This window comes from Aegilops tauschii, chromosome 3 (assembly GCF_002575655.3).
Source record: "Aegilops tauschii subsp. strangulata cultivar AL8/78 chromosome 3, Aet v6.0, whole genome shotgun sequence".
Lineage (NCBI taxonomy): Eukaryota > Viridiplantae > Streptophyta > Magnoliopsida > Poales > Poaceae > Aegilops > Aegilops tauschii.
In genome coordinates this window covers 579261708-579269201 of record NC_053037.3, presented here as the reverse complement: position 1 = coordinate 579269201, position 7494 = coordinate 579261708, and the positions used below count along the sequence as shown (strand labels likewise).

Below are 7494 nucleotides of genomic sequence, written 5' to 3'. Positions count from 1 at the left end.
CGAAAGTGTCTGTTGGGTTGGCACGAATCGAGACTGGGATTTGTCACTCCGTGTAAACGGAGAGATATCTCTGGGCCCACTCGGTAGGACATCATCATAATGTGCACAATGTGACCAAGGAGTTGATCACGGGATGATGTGAGTTACGGAACGAGTAAAGAGACTTGCCGGTAACGAGATTGAACAAGGTATCGGGATACCGACGATCGAATCTCGGGCAAGTAGCATACCGATAGACAAAGGGAATTGTATACGGGATTGATTGAATCCCCGACATCGTGGTTCGTCCGATGAGATCATCGTGGAACATGTGGGAGCCAACATGGGTATCCAGATCCCGCTGTTGGTTATTGGCCGGAGAACGTCTCGGTCATGTCTGCATGGTTCCCGAACCCGTAGGGTCTACACGCTTAAGGTTCGATGACGCTAGGGTTATAGGGAAAGTATGTACGTGGTTACCGAATGTTGTTCGGAGTCTCGGATGAGATCCCAGACGTCACGAGGAGTTCCGGAATGGTCCGGAGGTAAAGATTTATATATGGGAAGTCCTGTTTTGGTCACCGGAAAAGTTTCGGGTGATATCGGTAATGTACCGGGACCACCGGGAGGGTCCCGGGGGTCCACCAAGTGGGGCCACCAGCCCCAGAAGGCTGCGTGGGCCAAGTGTGGGAAGGGGACCAGCCCCAGGTGGGCTGGTGCGCCCCCCCCCCACCAAGGCCCAAGCGCATGGGAGAGTGGGAGGGGGCAAACCCTAGGTCCAGATGGGCCTTGAGGCCCACCCTAGTGGCGCCCCCTCCCCCCTCTCCTCCCCTTGGCCGCCCCCCTTGGATGGGATCTAGGGCTGGCCGCCTCCTCTTGGGGTGGGAACCCTAGAGGGGGGCGCAGCCCCCTCCCCCCCCCCCCATATATAGTTGAGGTTTGGGCTGCCCAAGATACATGAGAACGTCTCCTTTTCAGCGCAGCCCTACCCCTCTCCCTCCTCCTCCTCTCCCGCGGTGATTGGCGAAGCCCTGCGGGATTGCCACGCTCCTCCATCACCACCATGCCGTTGTGCTGCTGCTGGACGGAGTCTTCCCCAACCTCTCCCTCTCTCCTTGCTGGATCAAGGCGTGGGAGACGTCACCGGGCTGCACGTGTGTTGAACGCGGAGGCACCGTTCTTTGGTGCTTAGATCGGAATCAACCGCGATCTGAATCGCTACGAGTACGACTCCCTCATCCGCGTTCTGGCAACGCTTCCGCATCGCGATCTACAATGGTATGTAGATGCACTCCCCTTCCCCTCGTTGCTAGATTACTCCATAGATTGATCTTGGTGATGCGTAGAAAATTTTGAATTTTTGCTACGTTCCCCAACATTTTCTCCATATTGATCTTGTGATCATCGATGACATCGGCAACATGCAACTCCAATTCCATCTTCTCCCCCTCAATTCTTTTCAATTTTTCTTTCAAATACTCGTTTTCTTTTTCAACTAAATTTAACCTCTCGACAATAGGGTTGGTTGGAATTTCTGGTTCACATACCTCCTAGATAAAAATATCTATGTCAACTTGATGGGCATAATTGGTCATAAACACGAAATGCAACAAATAGTTTTAAAAGAGAATATACCACATCCGAATCATAACCCGGACGAGGGCCGACGGGGACGGATATCAAAACCATGGCACTATGTATAACAAACAATGCACGGGTCGGGTAAGATAATTATAAAAATAACTATATATATACACCACACAAACATGATTTTTTTTAATATAAAAAAGATAAGAACAAGAGGCTCACCACAAGGTGGTGCCGACGACGGGATGGTGGGGACGATCGACGGTGGTTAGGACGGAGACGGGAAGACACTAAGTAAACCACACCTACATATGCAAACTAAGAGTTATTTTGACCTCAAATTGCATATAAATCAAATAAACTACCACATATAATTCCTCCCAAACTAAAAAGCCCACAAATCACTATACTTGTAGAGCATTGTAAGAGCTAATCTAGCAATGAGAGATAAAAGGACAAAGTTGCTAACCTTTGTGATCACTTGGATGGATGGGGGTGCCTTCAAATCTTCAAAAATATTGGGAAAAATGGAGGTGAGCTCTGAGCAAGAGAGGGGAAGAAAAACAGAGAGGAGGGGAAAAACAGAGCGCTTCGGCTCGGGCTGGACGAAGCACTATATATAGTGACATCTCTAGTACCGGTTCGTGGCACGACCCGGTACTAAAGGTGCTGGAGGGACCCCAGCCTGACAGCAGCCTGCCACCACTCTCTTTAGTACCAGTTCGTGGCACGAACCGGTGCTAAAGGTTCGCCACGAACCGGTACTAATGATAGCCGCCCGCCTAGCCGTTGGAGCCGGCACTAATTGTCACGTTAGTGCCGGCTCAATTACAAATCAGGACTAATGATATTCACATTAGGCCCTTTTTCTACTAGTGTCTGTTAAACATATTGAGGCATTGTATTTTTTTCTCATTTATTTGATTAGTGTATCTTCTATCAATATTAGACAATGACTTTGTCCGATTTAGCAGAAACAGGAACCATAAATTGTATGAATACTTTTTATAAGTGAGCCATGGCGAGCAGAAAAACACACCTAAAGTTCCCAACAGCAGTTGTGCTACAAATTGTGACCAATCCGCAGTATTTGCCCAGAAATCCAACAACGAACAAGTTACAAAAGGAACGAGTACAAGGGGTGAATCATCGAAGCCAATGAGCATCACGAGAAATAGATGAACATTAAAAGTCCGGCTGCAGCATACAGTTTTTTCACAGATAACCATTAAGCAAATGTGAAACATGTTTCTTGTCTCCAACCCGGGGGGGGGGGGGGGGGGGGGGGATTCCTAAAAAAAGGGAATCCTCAAATTTTTTTGAAGATTCATTTTTTTACGAAAAACAGCCTTGGTGCTGATTTCATTTTAATAATAGAAGGGCCAAGACGGCCGGGTTACATGGTCCTAAAGCGTTAGGATCTAAATATATATACAACTAAGAAGTTAGAGGAGTTAGAAGGCCTAGGGTCAGGCTAAGCTGTTGTAGTGCCACAGCTAGTCCGGCGGCATCCACATCGCTCCTACAAGGCCGGCTGTGCACCATAGTCGGAGCTCCTCGTTGATCAGGAAGCAGACCTCAGTGATCGCAGACGCTCGGTGCTCAAAAATCATGGCGTTCCTCTCCTTCCAAATATGCCACCAGGCGCAAATGACGAGGCAGTTGGCTTTCATTCTTTCCTGCTTCGAGAGGCTTCGAACAGAGTTGTACCACCAATCTTCAAGGGAGGGCTCGTCGGCTCTTGGCAGGGTGAGTTGGGCATGAAACCGCTGTAAGATCATCCGCCATAGCAAGCGGGTGTATTGGCATTGAGCATACAGGTGTAGTGCAGTCTCCGGTTGCTGCTGGCACAGAGTGCAGATTGGGGTGTGAGGTTAGTTCTTCTTCGCGAGCTGATCTACTGTATTGCAGCGCCCTTGGACTGCAAGCCATGCATGCATTTGGCACTTGGGAGGCGTGCGAGAAGACCAGATGAGCATGTTGTGGTTGGTTCTGATTCTCCCTTGAAACATCATCTGGTGTTTCTAAAAAAAAACATCATCTGGTAGGCCGTCCGGGCCGAGTACTGCCCGTCAGCTGTCCACTTCCACCGGATGTCGTCCGGTTGCGTTGGGGAGAGGTTTACTTGTGCCGTAATATTCCAGATGCGTACATAGTCAGCCAGCACCTGAGCGGTCGGATTATCCTTGATGCATGTGATCCATTTGCGATCAGCAAGTGCCCTCATTAGCGATAGGTTGTTTCCTCTCCTATTCGAGTACAACTGTGGAAAGAGGTCTCTCAGTGGTGTACCCTGCCACCAATAACTGTGCCAGAAGGAGATGGTGGCTCCCGATCCAACAATGATTACCGTGCTCGCAATGAAGATGTTGTACGGGAGTTTATCAGAAGGGAAAGGCAGCCCCGTCCATGGCTTGTCCGGAAACTTGGCCTGCTGCTAGAGCCAGCGAATACGCAGCGCCACGCCATGGTACTCGAGGTTTGAGATACCCAGCCCTCCATATTTGGTCGGCCTGCAAATGGATTTCCAATTTACAAGGCATTTGTCGCCTGAGACAGAGCTTTTGCCAGCCCAAAGGAAAGGTCGATGGATCTTGTCAATCTTTCGGTCCAGCCACTTCACTGGCGGTATTGCAATCGTCTGAAAGGTTGGCATCGCCGATAGCACTACCCAGACAAGAACCACTCTCCCTATCAGATTTATCAAGCCTATCTTCCATCCGGAAAAAAAAGAACAGGGGGTTGCCCAATTACAAAGCTCATGGAGAACAATGAGGCACCTCATATATTCGATCAGTTGCAGGGATATAAATATAGAAAAGTGAGAAAAAGGTTTGGGCTAACATTCTCTACTGCAGAAATTAAGAACCACATTGCACAGAATATAGCATCAAGCTAAACAGTGGAGCATACTCTTTATTACTCAATAATAATATTCATGGGTATACAATTCAGATCAGGAGGACTGGGGAGCCACACATGGTGTCCTAACGAAAGATCTAGATGATGCTTAGTGAGGCTATGTGCCTCCAAATTGGTCTCCCTTCCTTCGAATACTGGAATCTGATTTTTTTTTTTTTAGGAATAATACTGGAATCTGATATTACAGGACATTCTCAGTGGTGGGTTGTGCTTCTGGGCTAAGCCCAGCCCGTGTGAGAGGAGAGGAGAGCGACTATTCCATAGCCCAGACCAGAGACAGAGAGGGTTCTATACGCTCGTCCCCACTCCTCCTATTCCATAGCCCCCCCTCCGCCGCCACCAGCACAGCTCCCAGCCGGCGACCATGGCGGAGGAGGCTGCGGCAGCAGCAGCGGCGCCTCTCCTCGAGGGCCTCCCAGATGAGATCGTCCTGTGGGAGATTCTCGTCCGCCTCGACCCCAAATCCCTCCTCCGCTCCCGCGCCGTCCGCCGCGCCTGGCGCTGCGCCACCTCCACCCGCCGCTTCCTCCTCGCCCACCATGCCCGCCAGCCAACCCTCCCTTTCGTCTGCAGAGACAGATCCCATAGCATCCTCGCCTTCGACCACCGGGCCGCCGCCGATGCCCAGCTCCACACCGTCGCCCGGCTTGCCGAGCCCTTCCTTCTTGAGGCCTCCTGCGACGGCCTCCTCGTCCTCTCCAGGTGCACCCGCCGCTTCTCCGTCTACAACCCGGCCACGCGTGAGCATGCCTCCCTTAGGTGTCCAGCCTGGGACTTCAACATCGTGGGGATGTATCCACATCCACCTACCGGCGAGTACAGGCTGCTACTGCGATGTTGCGACATGGAGATGCCTAAGGACGAATTTGGCTGCTTATGTCCTTCCGTTGGGCTCCGACCAGCCACCGAGGTACATCGGGTGTCCGGAGAGAGAAGTGATCTCAGCGCTCTTCAATGTACCTGTCTGGGCGCATCATAGTCTGCATTGGTACCCACTGCCTTATCTGAAATATGAGACTGAAAGCGCCCAGCTCGAGGATCAGGCTGAACAGCAACTGGTAATAGTTTTCGACACCATAGCTGAGTCGTTTCGGCAGATGCGTGCTCCACTTGCTTCCACCTACTCATCTATCTTTGAGGTGGATGGTATGCTTGGCATCTATAGCTCTAACAGGGCTAAGGAAATTGTTGATATATGGGTGCTGCAGAACTATGAAAGTGAGATTTGGGTCTTAAAGTACCGGGTTGAATTGCCGCTCACACAAATCAGGAGGAAGCTTGAAGCCCGTGATGGTGATGGCAATTGGTATGTGATCGTTGCTTCGGGTGATGGTGATGTGCTCTTGCTAGTCAGGTTTGGTCATTGGCTGTTTTACGTTGACACTGATGGCAAACTGGTTGCTAGCTTCCAAGACATCAATTTCTATAAATATGGGCTCAAACAGACTCTTGTTCCTCATGATTTCTTCACGACACGAGAAGGTTTTGCTGCGGACGCTTCACCATTCATCTGATGGCGCCTCAAGGGCCTAGTTTTCGTATCCTCATAAGCTGCAGCGTCTATGAGCTGGATCAAGTATGAGCAGGCTCATTTGTTCTTTTTATGTTGATGTATAAAAAGTTATGATAAGAGGTGACTGTTATATGGATCTATGCTTGTTTAAATACCCTTTCGGGCTAAGGTTATGTCTTGTGTTAATGCTAAACTTATCAAGCTGTTTGCTCTCCTTTATAACAAATTCCAACTGATCCGCCTCATGTCTCTATTTTCTTGGCTGAGTACTTGCTTTATTCTATTTATCTAGTTGTCTTCTCCGTACTGGATGTTGAGCAATTTTCATGCCTCACATCGTTATTTCTTCAGCTGAAGAATTGATTTTACCTCTTGATCTAGTGGTCTTTTTAATAGTCAGTTTTTTTGTGTGTTTCCTGTTTGTACCCTTTGTTGTATCTGACAATTGGAAGAGGCAGATTTTCCTCTTTGCTGACTTGCAAGCGGTACCTGACTTCTAGAATGCTTTGGAGAACTGCTGGTTAAATTGAATGCTTCCATATTGCATCATAATAGTCAACTTCTCAATGAAGTGTCCTGTTATAATTCTGTTTTCTTCATGCATCTACCACTATGAACTGTGACTCTCTGTGCTACTGGTTGTAACTAGGATATGAGCGCAGATGATGTGCTGCTCTCTTAAAGCAAACTTGGCTTATGTAGAATTATGTAATGGATTGTAGTTATGTGCATTTGTGGGAGCTGGTGGTCTGTTCTTGGACCATTTTATGTGTCTGTCATGATAGGATGGAACAGTTTTATCTCTTGTAGGATTTGGACATCTCTCACTCTAACAAATGATTCAAAATCTTCTTGGTTTCTTGCCTAAAGAATGATTTTAGGTTATGTTCCAATCTCATATTCTGGCCCTTTGTCCAAGAGCTAATAATTCAGAGAAATGATGGAGATGGTTAGGTAGATCTTATTGGACGTGGTTGTAGTAGTATTCTTCTAGAAAAGATCGGTACGACAACCTAAAAATTTATGGACATCTTATTATATTTTTCTGTTGCACGGTTCACAATTATTATCTCTTATTATTTCAAGTCAGCCGTTAACCACTTCGGGTAAAGGCTTCGCGTGATGCTTGTAGCACAGTTGCTCTTAATAACTTCAGCTGTACTTGAAAGTTTTTGCTTGAGTCAACGCCCCCTAAAATTTATGCCTCCTGGAATTGTGCTGACGTGGAAGGCATGTGTGGGTCGCTGCCAGGCATGTAGGCGTCTACCCGCCGTCGAAGAGATCACCTTGCTGCACGGACGGAAATCTATGCTAGATATCTCAATTATTCAGTTATTTTCTTCCCAATCTGAGTGCCAAATCGTCAGTAGTATATGTGTATGTCAAGCTTGGTCTGTCTGCAACCTACTCTTTGAACACCTGTAAGTTGAACGTGAAAGTTGCCTCAGACTTGTCCTGTGCGTGATTGAGAACAACATCGTTCACCAGTAGCT

The 7494-nt window shown here is 48.2% G+C and overlaps 1 pseudogene; it reads left to right on the top strand.

Moving 5' to 3' along the window:
- Positions 1 to 4367: 4367 nt before the first annotated feature.
- Positions 4368 to 6237, top strand: LOC109740545 (F-box protein At5g10340-like; annotated as a pseudogene).
- The last annotated feature ends 1257 nt before the right edge of the window (positions 6238 to 7494 follow it).